This window comes from Protopterus annectens, chromosome 2.part0, assembly GCF_019279795.1.
Source record: "Protopterus annectens isolate FY-2018-M chromosome 2.part0, PAN1.0, whole genome shotgun sequence".
Classification (NCBI taxonomy): domain Eukaryota; kingdom Metazoa; phylum Chordata; order Ceratodontiformes; family Protopteridae; genus Protopterus; species Protopterus annectens.
In genome coordinates, this window is record NC_056728.1 from 1815943156 (window position 1) to 1815968336 (window position 25181).

General features: G+C 39.3%; 1 protein-coding gene across 1 annotated transcript in view; it reads left to right on the forward strand.

The window, feature by feature from the left end:
- Positions 1 to 25181, forward strand: part of LOC122793641 (probable G-protein coupled receptor 139) — an 878014-nt gene that overhangs the window by 120548 nt on the left and 732285 nt on the right. The gene's annotated exons all lie outside the window — the stretch shown is intronic.

Genomic DNA, 25181 nt, shown 5'->3' on the forward strand with positions numbered 1-25181 from the left:
CTTATTTATTTCCCCATACGTCTCAACTCTTACAGAATTTTGCAGAATGTCCAGATCTTTGCCTCATATTTTTCCATTCCTTATAAAAATCTGAGTTTTTTGGCAAATCATTGAAGCTTGAAGTCACTAAATAATGAGACAGTCTGATTTTAGACTTCATATTCTCAAGAAAATGCATGATAATGCAAAACCTATTATTCTAGCAACTTTTTAAATTTATAAGAGCAACTTTTAAAGTCTGTCCCTGATTTGGAGCCTTTCTTTCCCCATTATTTTGACTTTGTCCAAAATTCTTGTTTTAAGAAGTTGAGAGGTATGATTTTTTCCTAGAAGAGCCTTACATCTGCTCTATTCATTCTTGAATGTGGATATTGTTTGGATCGTCTTACCTCTTCGGTATTGCTGTTGTAATCAGTCACTAGCCTTACATGAAATAATGAAATCATATTTCATCTGAATCTATTGAGACATTTAACCTGCAACTTCCAATTTCAATGTTTTTGTTCTATTATAGGTTTTTTTAGAGGATGCACACCTGGATATGGGGTTTATTTAACATGCACGAATGTTTCAGCCATTGCCTTACCCTTCCTTCTTTTTTAGCCATGCACTTATTAAAATCTTTTAGACTGTTCGTTTGGCTTTAATACAGATCTGAAATCATTTATGGTGCCCTCCTCTCTCAGAAATACATTTATATTGTCTTCATTCTTCATAAAGATGAAATATCCAAGACTGCATATGACATTCCAAACTGTGTTAAGAACTGTGTATAAAAAGGGTGAGTAATTTCTTGCTTTTTATTTCTAATATTTTTCTACATATCCTTGTACTTTCCTAACCTTCCTTGTTACTTTGTCTATATGCATGTCTGTCTGCCTGCCTCTCTTTGTGCTCATAAATCTCATATGAATGTCATAAATTGTTTAATTCATCTATAAGTCCTTTACTGTTTGCCATGATTTTATAGCATAAACCTCAACAAAACCGTGAGCATCAAATTTACAAAAAAAAAAAAAAAGACAGTAGATATTGTGATGTCCCTGCTCTGGTTCAGTAATCAAGGAGCCTCAATCCTTACCACGGACACCACCGAGGAAAGTTCACTTGGAATAACGATGGATAACACACTATTTCACTATTTCCAGATGCAGCTTTCTGCACCAAACACAGTTTTCTTTAAGAGCACAAAGGGAACACACTCCAGTCCTGGGGCTGGGTTTCCCTCTCTCTCACCAGGCCCCAAATAAGACCCACACAGACTGCAGCTGTAGAGCTGAATCCTCAACCAAATGTTGCAACCCAAGTCCTCCACCACCCTCTCTGTGAAACCAGTGCTCTGTGTCGCTATTCCAAGTAGCTGACACACACACTCTTTGAGATTTGATTTTCACACACACACACACACACACACACACACACACACACACACACACACACACACACACACACACACACACACTCACCCCTGGAAAAGGCTGGTACAGATTTAACAGTTATGCCCCCCTGTGCTCATACAATAAGGTAGATACTGCCACCAGAACACTCAAAAGCCACCTACTCCAAGGCTCTTCCAAGGGTACCCAATTATACTGAGTAAAGTTAATACTAATACAAATGGTAGTGTTTGACCAATGCAGCAAGGCTTTCAGGAGTGGCCACAGTGTCAACAAAAATATAAGTACTGTCAAAGGTTAACATATTCTCTAAAAGACCAGCCACAATGAAAAGTTTAAATATATTTAATAATAAATAATAAAAAACATGAAAATACTAAATATTTTTTTTACAATAAACACTAGAGTTTCAATCACAGGAAATATTAAAAATAACACAGATGGAAAGATTCACACAGATGCAGAAAAACAATACTTAACTAATCTCACTATATTTTCCTGAATTTTCTAAAGAATTAATGCCCCCTAGTTCATTTACAAAAGTAAGGCAAGATGATGTGGGTGTGTGGTCAAACTTCCACACTTCAAGGTAGAAATTAGTTCACCCCTAAGGACAATACAGCAGGATTCCTCATCCTGGTTTTCACAGACATTTCATCTCTGAACTGTAAGATACAATTTTTATGGCCTAAAGTAGGTAATTTAATTTCACACTATTTTTAAAAGTTAGCTTGACTGAGATTAACCTCTTCTGTTCCAGTATCCTCTGTTACAATATTTATTTATTTATGTATTTATTTATTAGGTTCATAGGTTCATAGGTTGGTACTAGGCCAATGGCCCTAGGGCCCATACAAGCCTAGCTAAAAAATGTACCCTGGCTTTCGCCACCCGAGAAAATTATTTTCCTGTGCCCCTGTCAAGCAGAGCCACAGAAGTGATCCCCAGGGTGAATTTCCCATTTCCCATTCAATCATCAAGGTTTTTCTTGAAGAGAGCTAATGAGGAGCTCTGTTTGACATAGATAGGTAGTCTGTTCCAGAGTATGGGAAGTCTCTGGGACAGGAATCTATCCCTCCAGCATGTTCTGTTTATTGTGGTGACAAGGTTTAGGTCTCTAGAGCATGTAGCTAGGAGGGATTGGGATTTCTTTAAGTGGAGCATGTCCAACAGCTCTGGGTTTGACATAGCTTTGTATGTTAGGCAGAGATCACCCCTGAGTAGGCGATATGCGATGGAGTAAAGGTGTAGTTTTTTTAGACGGTCTGCATAGGGCATCTGTTTGAGGCCAATAATCCTCTTTGTGAGGTATTTCTGTGGTCTTTCCAGTTGTTGTAGATGTCTTGTGAGGTACATACCAAAAGGGGCGTTGCACTCTATAACAGGGCTAATGAGTGATGAGTAGAGGGGAACAATGACCTCTTTTTTTCTGGATGAGAATCCTTTTGTGATGAGATGAGCCACGTAGAAGGATTTCCTGACCACTGTGGCAATGTGATTATCAAAGGAGAGACTACTGTCCACCTGTGTCCCAAGGTCTCTTATCACATTTTCGGCATTAAGTAGACTACCAGCTATGTGGCAGTTCATGGGTACAGAGTTTTTACCAAAGGGGATGACAATACACTTTTTGGCATTGAGCTTCAGGCCATGGCTTTGACACCAGGTATCTGTCTCAGTGAGGCCCTTTTGCAGTTTGTCCACATTGTTAGGAGTTTCGATTATGGCTCCTAGTTTGCAGTCATCTGCAAAGTTTGTTAGACAAAGACCTTCTGTGTTGGCCTGAACTTCAGAGAAGTAGATACCAAACAGGAGAGGACCCGGGACTGAACCCTGTGGTACTCCACTTGTCACTGGTCTGATGTTGGATATGGAATATGCTACTTTCACAGTGTGGGTTCTGTTAGTGAGCCAGTTGGCAACCCATCTTGTGACATAGGGATTTATACCTAATTTAGTGAGTTTATCTATACTTCCAGAGTGGGGGATGGTGTCGAAAGCCTTGGCAAGATCTAGATAGGCTGTGTGAACCACCTTACCCTCATCTATGGCTTTGGTGACTGCTTCAAAGAAGCCAATCAGGTTTAGGAGACATGATCTGCCTTTTACACATCCAAACTGGGTAGGGTCCAGAGTTTGGAGATTACCAATGTCTTTGTTTATGAGTTCCACGATGATACATTCCATGGCCTTGCAGATCAGGCTCATCAGGCTAATGAGGCGCTAATTCCCGGGGTCCGTCATGGTTCTGCCTTTGTGGAGTGGGATAACCATCATGGTGCACCATTCAGTGGGTACAAAGCCCGAGGTGAGGCTATGATTGAACATGGTACTTAGGTAGGGTGCCAGTTCATTCTGTAGTTCATGTAGAATGCAGCCTGGGATATTGTCAGGTCCCATGGATGCTGTGTTCTTGGCTTTGGAGAGTGTGTTTTTTACCTGTGTAGCCATGATTATAGGAACTTTGCATTCTTCCGGTATAGAGATGGGCTCTCTAGGGGGTGAGAGGGGGGTGAAGTTAGCACTGAACCTATCTGCTAGGATGTTGGCAATATCAGTTTGTTCTGTATATTTAGTGCCATTGTGCTGTAACTCATAGCAGATCTGAGTGTTCCCATTTAGATTCTTGACATAGCTATAGAATGCTTTGTGGTTGTCTTTAGAGTCAGTGGCAATTTTGTTTTCGTAACTAGCTTTGGAGGATTTTATGAGGGATCTCAGCTTCTTACTGAGGTTGACCAGGGAGTTCCTCCAGTCATGGGATTTTACTCTTTTTTGCAACAGTTTCTTTCTTCTGTTGCAGAGTTTGTTTATGGCAGAGGACCACCAGATTGGCTTCCTTTGTTTTGAGGATAACATCTTGGTTCTATTAGGGATAGCATGATCCATGCACTCGTGTAAGTGCTTATAAAGTGCATTTGTGTAGGATTCGGCAGTCGTACCTCTATTGCCATCTGCATGGTGTCATGAAGTTTGCCACTTCTGTCTTAAGAAGTGTGAAGTTGGCTTTGGAGAAGTTTTTTACAATGGTTTCCCTAATTGGGGGTGGGGGTGAGATGTGGATGTCTAGGCTGATTAGCTTGTGGTCGGATCTGACCAACGAGGAATTGACCTCTGGTATGGAACACCAGTTTCCCATGTTGGTAATGACCAGGTCTAGGATATTGCTGCCCCTGGTGGGGGTGTGAATAAGTTGATCCAAGGCATTGGAATTTATGAATTCTAGAAAACTTTGAGCAAAAGAGTTGGTACATGAGTAGTTTTCCCAATTAATGGTGGGGTAGTTGAAATCACCCATTATTCAGGTGTTGGGTTGTACCCTAATTCTTTCCAGTGTATCAAGAAATGAGGAGTGTGATTCCTGGGGCATGGTGGGAGAATTGTAGCAAGCTACAATTTGATTTGCGGTCTTGCCCAGAGTTAGTTGCACTTGGATAATCTCGGATGCATTATGCTGTGCAACTAGCCTGGAGGTGTGGATATCCTTAATGAATATGGACACTCCTCCACCTTTAGTGCTTCTTTCTGGGTTAGGTGGCCGAAAGGTGTGGTATGAATTGAAGCCTGGTAATGCAGGGGTGCTCTCTGGAGCTTTGAACCAGGTCTCTGTCACTGCACAGATGTCAATGTTCTCCATTTTAAGGAGTGCCTCGAGTGAGTGCATTTTGAGGTTTAGACTTCTAGCATTGAGTAGCATTACCCTCAGATTTTGCTTGCTTGTACCTGTTACGGTGGTGAATTTGTAATTTGAACCTTGCCTAAAAAAGGCACTCTAGAGGTGGCAAGAGCCTTAGCCAGTATCCGGAATCCTAAGGGCTTCAGGTGCAGGCTATCTCTGGCAATGCATCGTGGACTGTCAATCATGTTGTCCCAGGCAGACAAATACTGGATCCCCTTAGAATGACACCACAAGCTTAGCCAATTGTTGAAGTCAATCATTTTATCCTTGTACTGTGGTATCATTCTGGGTGATGGCAGGATGCTACTCAGGGTTAGGGTCATACCTGCCTGGGATACAAGATCAGAGAGCTCCTCCATGTCTCTTTTCATGTAGTCCAGGGAGGTACGTCTCAGGTCATTCACTCCAACATGGACAATGACAGTGTCATATTTGTACTTATTTTGGAGTGACCTGAGTGCATGAGTTATGTGGTGGATCCTGGCACCTGACAGGCAGCTGACAGTAACTTTCTCCTTGTTTAGTCTAGTGAGTGGAACATCAGTGTGCCTGACTATAGAGTCACCTATGCCTTATGGGCTGTGGTTGAGTGGCACACTGAGTTTGTGGGCTATGTGTCATTTGGGTTGTGTTGGGGGGTGGAGTCTGCTTGCGTTTATGCTTTGGATGTCCCTTATGCTTGGGCAGGTTTTTATTGAGAGCCTCCACGAATATAGGTGTGTGTTTTGTGTTTCTATGTGTGTGTTTTGGTGGTGTAGGTTTTCAGGGACTATGTGATGAGTGTGGTGTGGTGCAAGTGTTTACCTTCTCCTCTTGACTGTCTAGTCCAGTCTTGGGTGAAGAGAGCTTTGCTTCCAGTTTGGCTGTATAAGTGCATCTCTCACAGGTTGTAGTGTTGGGTGGTAGGAGGAGAGGGTTGTCTGTGTACATGAGGCAATTGCTGCATTGCCCCAAGATGCCCAGATTCATCAGGTAGACAGGAGAAATCACTGGGAGCTGACCCTTAGACATACCTGGATAAGTGCTTATTTATTAAGTACTAAAAACTGCTTTCCACTAGACAAGTGAGGAAAGTTGAGTGCTGTAGTAATTTGCAGCTTATGTAGTGCTTACAATGAGTTCTGAGCAAGTGTGGAGTTCAAAGAAACAGATTTGAGTTCCGAAATTAGAAAACTGGCTAGTTATAAGAAACAAAACTAAGCTAGAAGGCTTCCCTCCAACACAGAAGGGCTTGGGGGCTCAGAAGCCTACAAACAGGGCTTGGGGGCTCAGAAGCCTAAAACAGGGCTTGGGGGCTCAGAAGCCTAAAACTGCCTTCCAGTTTATAGCCTGCTACAGACCACCCTCCCAAACCCAGGAACCCCACTCGGCCTTCCTGAGAACACTGGAAAATATGAAGGTCTCTCCAAACACCATTATATTGGGCAACTTCAACTACCCAAACATAGACTGGGAGCATTACTCTAGCTCCAGCACCCTAGCCCAAAGGTTCCTAGAATTTATAAATTCAAATGCTATGGAACAACTTGTTACCACTCCTACAAGAGGGGAAAACATACTGGACCTGATCATCACCAACAAGGGGCCTCTATGCTCCAGACCAGAAGTGCATCCCTCACTGGTAAGATCAGACCATAAACTAATCTCACTGGATATTCACATCCCGACCCCACCCCCTGCCAAGAAAACCACAGTGAAAAACTTCTCTAAAGCAAATTTCACACTCCTCAAAACCATGATGGAATCCTTCAAAGCCCCCGGGCCTGTGAAAAATACGGCCCAGACCGCAGAATCCTTTATAAACGCATTCTATGAACACCTTCAGGAATGTATGGCTACATGCAATCCCAAATAAAACCAAGACCCAATCCTCCAAAGGCAGGCGTCCTGTCTGGTGGACCCCAGCCATAAACAAACTATACAATAGAAGGAGGAAGCTACTACATGATAGAGCAAAATCCCAACAAGTGAAGGCATCTCTGATCAGTATTAGCAAAAAACTACGGGCACTCATAAAATCGTCTAAGGCCAGCTTCGAGAGAAAAATTGCACAGGACACTAAGGATAATCACAAGGCTTTCTTTAATTATGTTAGGAACCTGGGTGGGAATTCACAGATATGCTCAGAATTAGTCCAAAATGACAAAAAATACACCGAACCCACAGACATTGCCAACATCCTAGCTGACAGGTTCAGCGCAAACTTCTCCCCCCCTCCCCACCAAAAGGGAAAATATCTATCCCAGCAGAGTGCTGCCCCCCCTGACATCTCAGATGCTCAGGTAAGAGCCGCCCTCTCCAAAACAAAAAACACAGCATCAATGGGACCAGATGGTGTCCTAGACTGTGTCCTACATGAACTCCAAGAAGAGCTAAACCCAAACATAAAACTACTGTTCAATCTCAGCCTTACTACAGGATATGTACCCAAAGAGTGGCGTACAGCAACAGTGGTCCCTCTCCACAAAGGTGGTGCCTCAACGGATCCTGGAAGCTATCGCCCCATAAGCCTGACTAGCTTGGCCTGCAAAGCTATGGAAAGGATTATCATGGACCTCATAAATAAAGATATTGGGGACCTACAGACACTGGATCCTACTCAGTTCAGCTTTGTTAAGGGAAGATCCTGCCTCTTAAACCTGGTTGATTTCTTTGAAACAGTCACCAAGGCCATTGACGAGGGGAAGGTGGTCCACACAGCCTACCTGGACCTTGCAAAAGGCTTTGATACAATACCCCACTCGGGCATTATAGATAAGCTCACCAGCTTAAATATAAACCCCTATGTCACTAGATGGGTTGCAAACTGGCTCAAGGACAGAACCCACATGGTTAGAATTGCTGGAGCCATGTCAGACTCCAAACCAGTTACAAGTGGCATCCCACAAGGCTCAGTCCTGGGACCTCTGTTGTTCTGTATATATTTCTCGGAGGTACAGGCCAACACGGAAGGACTGTGGCTGACCAAGTTCGCAGATGACTGCAAACTAGGTGCCATAATCGACTCTCCAGCCGACACAAGCATCCTACAAAAGGGCCTCATAGAAACAGACAACTGGTGCCAGAGCCATGGCCTCAAGCTAAACACCAAAAAGTGTATAGTCATCCCCTTTGGCAAAAACAAAGTGCCCACAAATTACCACATAGGTGGTAATCCATTAAGTACGGAAGAAGTAATTAGGGACCTGGGGACCCAAGTTGATAGCAATCTCTCATTTGAAAACCACGTGGCCAAAGTGGTTAGAAAAACATTTTATATAGCCCACCTAATCATGAAGGGATTCACATCTAGATCAGGGGAGGTCATCGTTCTTCTTTACTCATCTCTCATCAGGCCCATAATTGAGTACAATGCCCCTTTTGGGATGTACCTTACCAGACACCTGCAGCAACTGGAAAGACCCCAAAAGTACCTCACCAAGAGGATCAAATGGCTCAAACAGATGCCATATGCTGCCCGGTTAAAGAAACTCCAGCTCTACTCAGTGGCATACCACCTGCTCAGAGGCGAACTGTGCCAGACGTATAAAGCCATGTCCAACCCGGAATTAATGAACATGCTGCACCTCAGAAAATGCGAATCCCATCGAGCTACGTGCTCGAGAGACTTGAACCTCAGCACTGAAATAAATAGGACATGCTGGAGGGACAGATTCATAACCCAGAGGCTCCCTTCACTCTGGAATAAAATCCCAGTCCAGGTTAGGCAGAGTCCCTCATTGACTCTCTTCAAGATAAATCTTGATGAGTGGATGGGAGATCATAGGTTTACCCTGGGTATCACTTCTGTATCACTGTTAGACAGAGGCACAGTATACTAACCTCGAAAAAGAGCATAGCAAAATTCATATTTAAAATGGGTGGCAAAAGCCAAACACACTCTGGCTATGCTTATAAATGCCCTAGGGCAGATAGCCTAGTATGAACCCTATAAACCTATCAACAGTCTAGACCACTTAACAGGAAAGGCAGGAAACAAGCTTAACATTTTTTTTTTGTTCTTTATTTATTTATTTTCAGTTTGATTACTGGGAAGGTCCACTGGGCCAGAATGTGCCCATTTTCAGTGAAGGCCAGGGGAGAAAAGCTCCAATAGCAATACAATAATGGTTACATAATGTTAAAGGTAAAATACATGTATAAAAAGTCATACAATGAGGAAATGCAAATGAATAAAATGTACATCATAAAACTCAGTTAACAGATAATAGAGAACACAGTTTTCAGGTATTTCCATTTAGCACAGCATGGTCAAATGTCTGGAAAACTGAGATATGAGGTTTCTTGTGTTTTTACATTAGAAAGGGGGGCAGTTTGCATGCAGATGTTTTAATTAAATAAAGTAAAAACTTGATGTGCAGACTATAGAAATACTGTGATATTTACAATATTTGCATATTTGGAGTCAGGTGAGAGAATTGCTTATTCATTGACTGTCAGCTTAAATCTATTTTAGGAGAATAGAAATATTAGTCTGAGGGAAGAGTGGAGCAAAGAGTATGAAGAGGTCATTGGGGAATTCCTTTAAATTTAGGTAGGCTGTAAGCAGGAACATTTCCATTTGGATGACAGGTATGAGAAAAGTTGGGTCTTGAAGGTTTCTGAGTTTGGTATAGTCTTAAGTGAGGAAAGGAGAGAGTTCCATTTCTTGCCTAGAGAGAAAGAGAGTAGAAGCTGGCCAGCAGGACGTTTGGGTTTGTGGATAGAAATTAAATTTTGGTGCTCAGATCTCAGAGATCTGTTTGGGATGTAGGGGGGAAGGATGTTTGTTAGGGCTGGGCATTTATCTGGGTAGAATATTAATTTTTGAGCGGTAGTTAGTTGAAGATAGTCTAGGTGGTTAGATAGTTCTAGCCAGTTCAGTGATCGCAGAGTAAGGCAGTGATGAGTAGAGGTTTTGCAAAAGGGACCACTTCTATAGCAGTGTTAGTTTGGCTTAGGACTTTGAAATCATTTTTTGTCATAAGAGAAAGCCCTGGAGGGAGGGAAAAGTAGTATTTTAGATTTATTTGAGTTGAGAGAGAGATGGTTTTGGTGCATCCAGTTCTCAGTGGTAGAAAAAGCTATTTGGGTTTTAGTCAGTAGTTCAGGAAGGTTTGAGGTGGCACAGACTAAAGTTGAGTTATCGGCATATTGGATAACTATTGTGTCAGGGATGACAGTGTGAAGGTTATTAATGAAGATGTTGAAAAGCATGGGTCCAAGGATGGACCCCATGGGAACACCAGTGGGTGTTGGTAAGAAGGAGAAGGTAGAGTTCTTCCATCTGACAGCTTGAGATCTGTCTGATAGGTAATTGGAGAACCAGGATAGAGTATTAAGGGAGAGATTAAGATTGGCGAGATGAAAGAGAAGGTGTTTGTGGGAAATGGTGTCAAATGCTTTAGAGAGATCTAGGAGTACTCCAGCGAGTACACTGACTGAGCCATTGGATATTAGATCAACAGCCGTAAATCAAACAGATGATACAAGTCACAGAGAGTCTAACACACCCAATACGCTAAATCTATCCTTACCCTGTAATCAGCAAGGTCTGAATAACATTAACAATTCTGGTGCAAAATCTAAAGCCAATGGCATGAACAGTGCTTTTGTTGCACCAATACCTTTAAACTTCCCTCTCCCCTACAAGGGCGCAGTACGTACGCGCTCAGGCAGTCGGGGGAGAGGAAAAAGGAAATTATCGGGAGAGACACCAGAGCAGAGAAGGAGGATGAAGAACTGAGCTCTTTGTTCTTCAATTTGGCGACAAGGACTTTTTCATCGGAAGAACAACTTATACTAAATAAGGGTCTATCTTTTATACCCTCTAAGCATAGTATACTATCAGACACTCTTATAGGTTTACGTCTGTTTACCAGAAAATTGTCTCTCAAAGTGCTGTTCACTGATGGTTCACTTGGCAATACTGAATTTGATTGTAAAATTGCAACTTGTAAAAGGAAAAGTTCCTTTATACCTCCACTAACTTCATCTATTGAATGTTTTATGCGAACATGTGAACATGACTTTTATAGTTATTATGAACATGACAAGCGCAGAAATAATTTTGTAAACCTGAATTATACACTAAAGAATTCTTTAGATGATTTGTGTAATGATGTGAACATAGTATTCAAACCAGCTGACAAGGGAGGAGGAATTGTTGCCTTAGACACATGCTTTTATAAACAACTGATGAGGAAGATGTTAAGTGAAGATAAGGCATATAAAATAATAGAAAAATCGAAGGTTGTGTCAATAGTGAAATACGTACATGACACTTTATATGATTTGCTCATGACGAGATCTATAGAGAAGGCGTTGTATGACTTTTTAATGATAGAATCACCCCTTATTCCTGTGATTAAGGGTTTGCCCAAGCTGCATAAAGATGAATACCCCCCCCCCATTACGACCCATAGTATCAGGTGACCATTGGGTCACTGAAAATGCCTCCTTATATATACAATCAAAACTTGGCTTAATGGTAAAAGAAATACCAGCAACCAACAAAGAAGCCAGCAAGTGTTGATAGTAACCATATCAAAAAAGCATTTATTGACAAGAGGGAAGAAAACCCCCCTCCTGAATTACTGCTATTGTAAATACCAATAGCAGAAAAAGCTTAAGACAAAAGAGCAATAATATCCAATGGTTTCCAAACTGGTTTCGGCTCCTCAGAGCCTTCTTCAGTGAAATACCAAAATGAGAAAACAGAGTATCACAATACATACATATATATATGGATTGGTCCAACCCACGGTCCAATCCAAACACAGAATTCATAATTGGTCATTAAGACCAGGTGCAAACAAAGCTCCAAGTTTGATGATCCATTTTTTCTCCTTGGAGCTAAGTAAGTCCTGCCAGAACTGTTTATCATTACATTTCCCCCTAATGCAATCAATAACAACAAATTTATATGAAGCAGATACATGTTGCAAACAATGTTTATATAAAGCATTACTAGTACGTTTCTTTTTGATGTCACTTAAATGCTCACAAATTCTAAAACGGAAAGCTCGAGAAGTCTTTCCCACATAGAAAGCAGAACAAATGCAGGTCACCAAATAGATGACCCACTCAGTATTACAGTTAGCCCAAAACTTTATGTCAAAGACTTGTGAGGTATTTTTACTGGTGAATTCATTGGTACGTGAAACACGAATACAAAATGAGCAATGCCCACAGGGAATGCATCCAACAATGGGTTTCCCTGAAATGGATCGCTGAATAGAAATACCAACCATTTTGAAGAACTCTTATCAATTACTAGATGACCTTAAGCAAGATTTAGTGACTAGCAACCTAAATGTGAATACCTTATTAGTCACACTAGACATAAAAAGCCTTTTCACAAGCATCCCCAATGATTATGGCCTTGATGCTATTAGGCTTCACTTAGTTGAGTTAGGAACATTGGACAGCAATGAGATTATGAATGTCTGCTGCCTTTTGGACTTGGTCCTAAACAACAATGTTTTCTTGTTTGATCATTCTGTATATGCGCAGACGTGGGGAGTAGCCATGGGCACTCCCTGCGCCAACGCATATGCTAACCTAGTAATTTATAGATGGGAGAAAGAGAATATCTTCAGTGACCCTAGATTCAATAATGTGATCTTATATAGACGTTTCGTAGATGACGTCATAATGCTATGGAATGGGGACGTAGATATGTTAGAGGATTTCATTTGTTACATGAATGATACCACCTCGTTTCTTACATTCACCTATGAATACTCTTTGGTAAGTGTTGATTTTTTGGATATCACTCTAATAAAAGGAAATAACAATGACTTGGCCACTACCCTATACAGGAAGTCATGCTGGAGGAACAGCATCCTCCACTATGACAGTCTGCATCCACGGCACATATTTCGCAACATTATAAAAGGTCAAATAAGCAGAATATTAAGAATATGCAGTGATAGATTGGATGCCTTACGATTGATTGAGCAACAAAAACATTATTTTATGGACAGAGGTTATCCAGTAAAACTGGTTAATGAAGTAACTGAATCCATGCTAGGGAACCCAAACTCATGGAGAAAAGCAGGTCAAATTGTGGACAGAAGGGAGAAAGGCAACAGCATTAAATATGACATCAAATATACTAGTGACGTTGAGTATTTGACTAGGATCATTAGTGAGAACTGGAAAATTCTGCTTTCTGATCCATCTCTCCTGCAATTAGTAGGGAACAAACCTAGGTTTAGATTTAATAACTGCATGAACCTGAAAAGACTACTTTGTAAAGAGAAGCTAGATGTCAGTCCTGTTGATATTAGAGCCCAAATAAAAACAGGCACCTATGCATGTGGTAGATGTTCTGTATGTAAGTTTATTAATAAAACACAAGGCTTTAGGCTTCCAGGTATCAATATAACTTTTGAACCTACTTTCTATGCCACATGCAATACGCAAAATGTTATTTATCTTGCTACTTGCAATCAATGCAATAGCCATTATGTAGGCATGACATCACGTAGACTCAGAGATCGAGTCTACAACCATGTCTACGACATAAAGAAGAACAACCCTACTAGTGCGTTGGCTATGCACTGTGCTGATAGGCCCCGGCATAATTTTAGTTTTCAGGTCTTGCAAGTAATAAATCCCAATAGGAGAGAAGGTGATCACATAGGCACAATAGAGATGTTTGAACTTAGGTGGATCCTAAGGTTAAAGGCGCACATACCACCTGGGCTTAACACTGTTGTCAACATTCGCCCTGCCTTACTAGGATCATTATGACATAGCAACTGTATATATATCTTGATGTGCTAAATATGAGCTTGGAGTCAGTATGGTAGATTTTTGCTATATCTTGTCATACTATGATATGTCGTCTATGATATGTTTGTCTTATACATTTTTATTATTTTTCATCGATAATATAAATCGCCGGATTAGTTTAAGATGGTGCATAGTGTTTCTTGATTTTGTTGACTCTTTGAGGTCTTTTGACTTCAATTGAGTACCTGTATAGTATTATCTATCAACATCCGCTCTGCCCTGCTAGGATCTTTATGATATAAGAATGGTATATATATCTTGATGTATCATCTATGTGTTTGGAGTTAGCATCGAAGACTCCTGTTATATTTTGTTATCTTATGACATGTCGTATATGATACGTTTGCAAATAAATATTTCTTTATATTATTTTCATTAATAATATAAATGGCCGTATTAGTTAAAGACGGTGAATAGTGTTTTTTGACTTCTTGACTTTCCTGACTCCTTGAGGTCTCTGACCTCTATTGAGTGCTTGCATAGCACCATATACACCCGACATTAGCTATGGGAACATAAATGCTATGATACGAGCATATATTAGGAATGCTATATATAATGCTCCGGTTCTACACTGTCGCAATGACCTATGAGAATAGTATTGGAATATTTATGTTATATATCTTATAGCTGCTCTGTTTTGAGTGATTTTGGATATTGGATATCAAGATGAAGGTATGTCGGCCATATTATATTTGGCCGATCTATATATAAAAATGCTAAAAAAACATGAAACAAAAATGGCAACATGTTTATAGTAATACTCGATGTATGAGCTAAGAATATTCCAAGTTTTACTTTTATGCATTGATACTTATATATCTGTTTGATGACTATAGCCTCAGAGAGATGGTGAATCATGTAAAGAGAGAATTAAGAACTCTGTTGGTTCCATTTGCGGTGTTAACCTGATGTGATTAAACTTACTTAAAGTGATATAATACAATTCAAATATTCAGCTGAAGCGCATATGCATATATGAGTGTTTTTTCAATTTTTAACTTTTATTAAGTCATTATTGATTCATGTGACATTATATATTAGATATTTAGTATATCTCAGTGTTTTTAATGAAAGGATGAGAGATGTTTGTCCATATTGTTCACTGTATCTGCTGAGAGAGATGACATAAATTGGCGGTTACTTTAACTGCACTGATTTTGTTTTAATTATTTAATTAATTAGATAATTGATGACTGCTTTTATATATAAATGGGAAGTCTCTATGTGTAAATTGTAACCTGAGGAAGCGCACCTGTGTGCGTGAAAGCGCTCGTTGTTTACAAAATAAAATCAGACTTTTATTTTATCGTGTTGGTTCCTAGCAGTATTTTTTCATCAGAGATCTAGGAGTACTGTGGATACTAGTAGTCCAGAATCTCAGGCTCGATTGACTGTTTCTAGGAAGGATAGTAGGGCAGTTATATTAATTTCAACAGTTACAAAACAGTCTGACATGCAGGTGTATTTCTTTTCTGTCCAGCAGGATCCACTGTTGGTACATTTTTAACACAAGCAGGTTTACAAATACAGTTTCAACACAAGCACCTGTACAAATCAGTTGGTATACAAATGACAAATAACTCTTTATAAAACTCCAGCTAGTTATGCTGGCATACGTTACACATCCACTGCCCTACTTCTCCTGGCATAGCTGTCAATACTTCACATCATCACAGATATAAATATGGATATCTCACTTTCCTGCCTTTGTTGAAAAGCTCTGGCACTAACCTCATTCAAAAATTAGACACATCCAAAATAAACAGTCCAACAATAGTACTAACAAACTATTATATTAGACAGTGGATCTGTCAGTGTGGTATTATTTAAAAGTGAAACCGAAAAGTGTACATTCTAATTATTTATTTTTGAATAGTTAGCACACCCTGTTTTCAAGATTACATTCATTTGCTCACTGGTACTTTTAATACTCTGCATGGTTATTTCAGTACAAATAGAATCATTCTTTACTCAGTGTTGTAAATTGATTGATTTCTTAATTTTAGATTGACAGTTGGTAAAACCTTTTTCCCAACTGTCTCCTGCATGTAATTTAAATGGCATTTTTATCTTTAGTTTATTTGTTTTTGTGTACACGTTAAGGCTTCTGACATTGCTAAATCTTCTACAAACATTCCCTCATTACCACATTCTTATGCATGCATATTCATTGTTTGTCTTCAATTTCCAGCTGTTCACACACACACACACACACACACACACATATAAATATATATATATATATATATATATATATATATATATATATATATATATATATATATATATATATATATACCCTTTATTTCCCTGTTTGTGAATTAATAATCCCAGGGATTAATTAAGATCCCTAATGTAAGCTGTACGTCCTGCGGTAAAAAAGACCTGTTATCACAATGCAGTAAACTCTGATTCAGAGACAAATTAACTGCAATAAGGAGAGACCTCATTATGGGCTAACCTGCATGTCTCAGAGTCATGTTAACCACCATGATGTGCAGATCAACACTTCCTGTGGTAGTTAGTGTTGGCGGCTGCATCCTGTGAGCACAGCTATCCCTCCATTCACTGCCCCTCACACAATACACACACACCATGTACCTCCATACCTGCCACTATTTTGGCAGAATGTCCCCAATGCCCTCTTTATCCTGCCCCCATAAATTATCCATAATTGTAGTTAGTCGCTAATGTCAACCATTAGAGTTACACATTTTGTATCCTTCAGTAAATCCAGGGTAGTGCAATAGCTGAGAGACAGCAACTCCATCAGTTTGTATGAGGCAAAATAAATGCCTCCCTTATTTTGCCTGCTGTGCACTATGAAGTGGAATAGTAAGCCCACTGGTCCCTGCTCCCCCTTGTACATCACAAACTATTTCAGGTATAGGTACAGCCTGACATGGTACTGCATGTCTTCTTGCAGAAGCACCAGGTTAGGGCTAGCTTTGAATTTGAAAAGGTTACTGTAAGGTATACAGTACACCTCACAGTAACCTTTATGAATTTGGCACAATGCTTATTTGATGTTCATATATTATATGCCTGATGATTCTGAATGCCATTTCTGTGTTTTACTTATTAATGTATCTTGTATATCATTGGAACTTTCTCTGGGAGTCCACTAGAAATGTAATCCTCTTGTCTGATGCTCTTGATCAACAAATGTATTAAATAATAAATAAATACTTAAAGGCTGCTTCATTTCTGACCATGTGCTTTACTTCTCTGCTTTTGTTTCACACTATTTCCATATCTTAGTCTATTCATTTAGGCTTGCCAAACATCTTTTCATCTATACATTCTTACACATCATTCCTATTTCAAAATTTTACCGTATGACCATAAAAGCAAACTTCTCCTTGTATACATTTTACAGCATCTCTGATTCAATCATTCCTTCATTCTCTGATACTTTGTCTTAGCTGGGAATGTAACACAGAGGCTTTTCCAGAACTCTGTAGTCGTAAGGCAGAAAGCTAATTCTGGATGGGATGCCAGTCTAATACAGGATGCACGCCCCCCCCCCCCCACATGCACACACGGTTAGTCACTTACAAAATATACACATGCCTACAGACAGTTTAGAGAATCACCAGTTCCTAACTACATGCTTTTGGATGTAGGTGAAAAACAGAAAATCTTGTGAGATGCAGGTGGATGGAGGGGGGGGGGGGTATGTAGACTTTGCTCAGAAAGCACACCGGTCAGAAGTAAATGGGTGAACCATAGAGCTGTACAACAGAAATGTTAACAAAGGCACCACTGTTACAGCTGTTGCAAAGTAGTGCTGAGTACATACCTGTGGTACTCCGTTCATCACTAGCCTTTCATATGATAGGATTGTACTTCTATGATACTCTCTCACCAGTTGTTTAGCCGGTATACTATCCATGCAACATACAAGATACTGAATTATGTATCCAAAGCTATAGTGTCTGCAGGAAAGACCCAATCAGCCAATGCTCACTCGACACTACTAAATGCATATTAATGGATACGCATCCTCCATGCATATCTGACAGGGAGACATTACTGTTATATCTCCAAGTATCTACACTGAAAAACTCAGCCTAGGCTGTGTATACATCCAGTTTATTAAAGCTCAAAATATTCTATTGTCACACTCAGCCAGTACAATGACAGCAAATCTGGTGAACTGATGCTCTTAGCCTAATTTCAACATCATCTGACAATTGCTGTCATTTTTGCTTCTAATTACAGAAGGACAGACAATGAGGCATGTGCAGAAAATATATTTTATTGGATCAAAACAAGTTACACAGAAAAATTCATGACTTTAGTTACACTGGCTAATCACCTAAATGATGCTTTACCAACTAATGTCACCTGGAAATACAACAGTTCTACATGCAACAAGAACTGCTAATTTAAGAAGCCTCAGGAATCCCCCTGTAGCTTAGACATACTGAGCCTAATACAGTGAACTAATCTTGCCTAGGTTACAAACCAGGCATCTTTTCTTTCCTGGAGTTTTTGAACAGAATTCTAATTATCACCCTTAATAATTTTGCCGCAGGCAGGTAGATAAGAATAAGAAAAAACAGACTCCTTGGGTTACTATCAGGGAGGCAGTGGTGTCCCAGGATACAGGATGTAAAACCTGCGAGATATCATTTGCAGAATAAAGCAACAACAAATTTTGAACACTGAGAAACAAATGACAACTGATATATGTGACAAGCAGTGAGTATTACAGGTATAGCATTCTAAAATGTAACACCTCTGGCAACCCAACAGGTTTCTGTAAGAAAATAAGACTCCTAGGAAAACTATATGGTTACAAATGCCTGCTTATCCTCTTCTCTCACTTGGCAATGCTTATAGTTTTGTAGAGTATTCCTCAGTTCCTCAACTATAACCAATAAACTCATCAGCAGCTTATTGGACTTATGTCATGTGGCAATACAAATATGTCCAAGAAGGCTTTTAATCTCACGAGATCAAGTCTTAGTATTGTGTACAGACTTCTCAAAAAGATAAAGGACCATAGTTCTGTATCAGTGGGTAATTTCCTGTCTATAATCACTGATATCAACAGGATCATAATGGAAAGGGCATTACCTGACAGGTCTGTATTATTTCTGTGCTTAAAAGAGGTGATGCACAGAAAATAGAAAATTGTGTTCTCATAAGCTCTATTGGCCTTGTAGCTTAGGTTCTTGAAAAAAAAAAGCATTGGAGTAGCAACTTTCCATGTGATTAAATGACTATATCCAGGCTTAACAGCACAGAGGATAAGGTGCGGGATTACAGGGAGAGATCTGGGTTTGAAACCTGGCTCGGGAGCAACTGGACAATAGCAATATCTTTGTGGAATAAATGCCTGGTAACCTTAATCTGTAATATATGCCACAGAAACCCAGTGAGGTGTTGCCATGAGTCTATTTTGGCTCAGGACAATTGCTTATTTTAGATGACCATAACATACTTATAATAACACAACACAGGTACGTAACAGATCACAGTACTCATATAGCTATTGCAAAGCAATCTTCACCACCTGTGACAATTGCCTTTATATAGCAGCTGTGTTTCATTAAATGTTTTTTGGTCTTGTATGCCATAAATTGTTGATGTCACAGCAGGTGGAAGATGTGACTAGTAGCATGCAGGCACTAGAATGGTTCTTAAACTACCTTTTAAGGAGAAGGCAAGATGTAACATGGAAAGACGCACTGATGGGTCATTATTGAATAACTACAAGATTACAACAAAGATCCATTCTGGGAAAGGTGCTATTCTCTGTATACACACATAGGATGTATTAGTACACTGCAGGTATGCAACAATTTCAGCACTGATCTTCAGAGCAAGCACACTGGGCATCTTAATCAGTGAGCTACAGAAAGGAATCAACTCCCTGACAAAGTGGGTAACTAGCAGGAGACCTGCAAGAATAGTGCTCAGTGAAATAAAAACAAAAATTATCTTCAGTGCAAAGTAAAACTAAAAGTCGGAGCCTCCAATACTATTAAAGAAACCCAAGCTTATTTGAGCGTGTACAAAACTAGGAGTACTTCAGTGCCATTCTGAACTATAATCTTTCTTCTGAGGGCAACATCTGAAGGTTCCAAGTGCAAAATTAGGGAAGTTTATATGGGAAAAATATTTCTTACAGCAGAGACTAAGTGTACTTTACCTTAGGCTGTCACACTACTGTACTCAATGCATGATACACTAGCCATGGGAAACCTTATTACTTCAGCAACTGATAAACTTGGAAATTGCCTACAATGTAAGAGCCACATTGGCAGCTTGCCTTTCCTCAGTTACACAACATTGCTTAGCACTAATAATCTAATCTGAATGCCTTTCAAAATATGAAACTATGTGATCAAATTAATTAGGAGCATAAACTAATCCACAAAGCTATTCAGTCTAGTAACTTGACCAAAACCAAAAAGATAGGCCTAAGGTCCTCAAATCAACAAGTACTAAACAGTTCCAAAACATTACATGCAGCCCATAGTCACTGCCTTCTAATAAATTGGAAAAAATTTCCTCTTTCCATAAGGCATTGAGCAACCACAAATAGGTTAAAACTGAATTTAAACTGTGTATTTAAAACCCACAGTATGTAATTCACAGAATAGCTTGCCAAAAGATGATATTCTTCTGTTACCAAATAAAAAAAAGAACCAGTGCTAAACCCTCGCAGACAGTCCATGCCACAACACAAAATGAAAAAAGCACTGCAGAGGTGTAGGACAAGATGAAATTAGCCCAGGAATCGGAAAAGTGATTTATTCTTCTGTTACAATAACATGATATTCAGTGTAATCTTTGTGGAATTTTACCTAATTAGGTTTCACTCAGCTTGCATTTTTATATTTAATATATTTTTCCTCCTCCTAATGAGGTCTCAGATAATGTGTGTCCTGTGCTAGCATCTGTTCATGATTTTAACTTACAAGGTATGCATATTATATCAAGCTGTCAATACTTTCTAATGCCATGTTATGTTGAACTGAAACTATTCTCATTTCACATCAAGCGTCTGTAGTACACTGCAAATTCCTTTTCATTTTTACTTTGTTACCTGTGCCAAAGGATCACTATATATGAACAAGGGGTGGCTTATGGTACTTGGGTCACTGAGCTGTCGTTCCTCCAGAATTGCTCTAGAAATGTTTTTATTGGTTTTATTTTAATATTTCTTTCTAAATACTTCATTTTCCCATTTTAGGAATGGGAACATACAGCAGTACAATGTGCATTCAGAGTTCTGTTGCCTGTGAAGAAAAAAGTCAGGTTACTAGACCTTTTTTAAACAGCTCATGATTTAGGCATAATTCTGTACAAAGAATATTGCAATTGCATGATATTGCACATTTTCCAGACATTTTTTTTTTGGGGGGGGGTATAAGCAGTGTTTCAGTGAGGCGTGGTTGGGTTGTTAGGTGAAGCAGAGAGCAGCAATTTGTCATTGGTTCAGACCATATGAAGTAACTTGTCTCTCATTGTGAGAGAAATATGTATTCACATATATAGTAAAACATGTATTCATATATGTATTAGCATTATGCTTGCTGCATTAGAAGCCTAAAAGGGTTAACACATTTATTCTGCTACAGGCTTGAAAATAATTGCATGTACTTTCTGACTTTGCTTCTTGTCAGCTCAGTGAATGACCTTGTTCATACACTGAGAAACAGATGATTTTGCTAACGTTAGGAAAAGGAACAATACAGTATTCTGAAATGTTACTAGACTTAAGCAAATAACCTTATTCATACTGCAGCTGTAGATAAGATTATAGGCTGAAATCAGAATACGCTTTATGCTCAAAGCAGGAAAGAATCACTAATTGCAACACTGAAATATGAGTGAATTGTTACAGACCGGCAGTTAGCGAGGCCACGTTGATATCTTAGGAAATGTTCACATGGGAAATTTATACTTGCTATATCAGCAGAAAAACTTAGTAAACACCTGTCTTAGAACAATGCTAAGAGTTGTATTTTATTACGTAAGCTTAGAGGGTAATGGCTTACAAAACAGTATAATAATGAAGTATTTCCTGTATAATGTCAGACAAACTTCTGAACTGCATTTTTGTCTCCTTGTACAAGAATAAAGGAACCTTAACTGAACCTTGGCTGCATTGATCTTTGATTTTTCCTTTGACACTCATACAGCCTGAGAAACAAAAATAAAAGAAGAGCATTAGTGAGGCTACTTGTGGACATATGGAGCAAGGTGTTTGTTATGTGAATACTTTCTCAAACAGCAAAGGATAACTTTGGGGGTCAGAAGTATTGTTTTTATAAAAATCACATTACTTTCATTTACTTAATGGAGCTATATAGTAGAAACTGATTTTTTTCAATATTACATTACTTAAGCTAGACAGCAACTCATGATTCTTTTTGGAAGTTGCTTTTAAATGGATCAGACTATTAACACATATTCTGTCCTCTGTTTCTTCCTTGTAGTGTCCTCTGTCACTTCCTTGTAGCAATTTCAACATCACTGTATCCTTTTAATTTAAAATATTCCCTGATATGAATGACTGCATGGAAAATGCGTCTTGTATGCACAGTTGCATTTCCAGTGGAGGTTGCTGAAAGTCTAAGGATGTAAAGCCAGCTGGACTGTTTCATTTGCCACTTTTTATGTTCCACTGCAATGTTTTCCAGTGGAATTAAGTACTCCATGAGTACGTGAGAGTTGTAGCTCAATTTATTGTATACCCCTCCCCTACCCGAAGCTCACAGCCAAATATCACACAAGATGTTAAGGGAGCAAATGTTGTTCAAAAGCAAAAATACTAAGTGATGATGGTTTAGGTTTTTGCTTGCCAGTTTCAGGTTGCTACAGCAGTTTACAAGCCATTTCTAATGCTGAAAACAGAATGTGTTTGACAGAGTTATTTTTCTGCAGCTGCCATATGATTCTGCAGATGTTGCTTCATCTTAAATTTTTTTATTTGTATTTGAATCCCAGTTAAGTTTCTTATTAACTTACCAGTTCTTACAGTTTGGACAGCTTCAGCGTAATAATTTCTTAGTTCTGTGATCTTTACCAGAGTCTACAAGGCACCAAAATGGATGTAGAATACAGTAAACTCTTAGTTATCCGGAACTCAAGGAACTAGCACTCTCAAGCAACCTGCAAAAAATGTTGAAGAAATACAGTCCAATTTTCATGTGTTGCACTTTTTGTCACCCCCCCCCCCCCTGCAGAAACACACCTTATGTTTTTAGAGTTTTAGAGTTTTAAAAAGGAAGATAGGAATAAATTCCCTCTCTCTCCAACTTGAGAACAAGTCAAACCAAACAAATAGTATAGGTTACAGTATTAGTTGGGCCTATTTTTAATGGTAACTCTCAAGCAACCAGAAATGACAGTTATCTGGCATCTAACAATCCCTGTAGTTTTATTCAGATTTCTTCTTGTTTTCTCTCTGTAATGGTGGCTTGCAGTGATTATCTTCAGGTCTGTGTCCTGCACTTACTTTTAGATTAATTTCAAGAAATTATTCCACTGGTGTGTAGTAAAGTTAAAGTGACATCTATGCTGTTGGTAACCTGGGTTTGAGAACCGTATTGGGGGAGGGGCTGGAAGGGATGGCTGAACTGAACAATTAGTAGACAGCTCTACATTTTTGTAGCATGGGTCATCTATAAAGCACACAGTACCTGGTGGGACTCAGGAAAAGGTACTCCATCTATCTAAGACATGGTATAACAAAAGTACTAGAGATGCAAGCCCACTACTACTGTCCCAGCACACAGTGTCTTGTGATAGCTGAAAGAAAATGGAGAGAGGAGTTTTAAGAGGAGGTTTCTCTAAAGTGGATAGGGGAAGTATTTCTATCACCTCTTTATGACTTGTCTTCATCTTTTTCTGTTTCAAAATAGACAGGGGTGACTTTTGGGTAATATGTACTTGTGTGATGCCCCTGTACTGGCCCAGTAATCAAGGAGCCTCAATCCTCAGCACTGACAACAGTGGGGAACATACACACTGGGAGGATGACAAGTACACACACAGTAAAGTGCAGTTTTCCTTAAGAGCATACAGAGATTACAGTCAGTCTGGCGCTGGTTTCTCCCTCTTTCTCCAGATCCCCAGTAAGACTCCCCAGTGGCATAGCTATAGTGTTGAGATCTCAGCCGAGTGGCCAAACAAGATCTCCAGTACCCTCTCTGTCCAACCAGTGCTTCATGTCCCTGCCCAATTAGCTGACACGCAAACTCTTTGAGATTCAATTTATATATAAACACACACACACATACACACACACACACACACACACACACACACACACACACACACACACACACACACACACACACCTGCAAAAGGCTGGCACAGGTTTACTAGCTATGCCCCCTTCTGCCCAGACTATAAGGTAGTTCCAGCTGCCACCAGCCAACTCTTTATCAGCTACTCTAAGGCCCTTAACAAAGGGCGTCCAATCCTACTGTGTAATGTTGCTAATATTCCAAATGGTAGTCTGACCAAGAGCAAGGCTATTTAGGTGTGGCCTGTACAGTGTCGCCAAATAGATATGCAAATACTCTAAGAGCTTACATATGTCTCACAGGTATCAGCCACAAAAATAGGTTTAAATATATTTAATAATAAATAAATAGTAAAAGAACCAGACAATACTCAGTAGTTAATCCATTGTATCAGAGTTCAAAATCACAAGAAATATTTAAAACAACATTGCAGGACAGTCTCAAATAAATAAAACATATAAGCTATACGTTACTATATTCCTCCCTAAATCTAAAATAGTTACTATGCCCTAAAAATTACTTACAGTAAGGCAAGTGCAGAAGGTGGTGATGAGTGCATCTTCTTTCTAGGTCAAAGACAAGGTACAAAATGTGCAGTCCCTCTCTGAAAGAGTTCTTAAATTAATATTAAATATTACTGCTGGGTTAGCTTGTATGACAACACTTTTTGTCACCTGACTTCAGTTACCAAGCTAAACCCCCAGTGTAGCATTTGACATCTCCTTTTGAAAAATCCATATCTCTCAGATGTTTGCAGATCCTGGAAGTCATAAAACAATAAAACACTTCTTCATCTCAAACCTAGTAATTACTTTTCTTTCAAGGCAATACAAAAAACTTCTAGTTCTAGACATTGTGTCTGCTACTGCACTAAAACTGAGAGATAACATTTAAAGAACAATCATAAAACAATTTCATTTCAACTATTTTCTTAAAGTTTTGCAAGTTAAATCTGTATGTTCTATTTTCTACTGTTAAAACACATACATTTGCACAGGTATATAGTTTATATACATTTGTGTTCTTTTCCAGTAGGGTACACTGTGG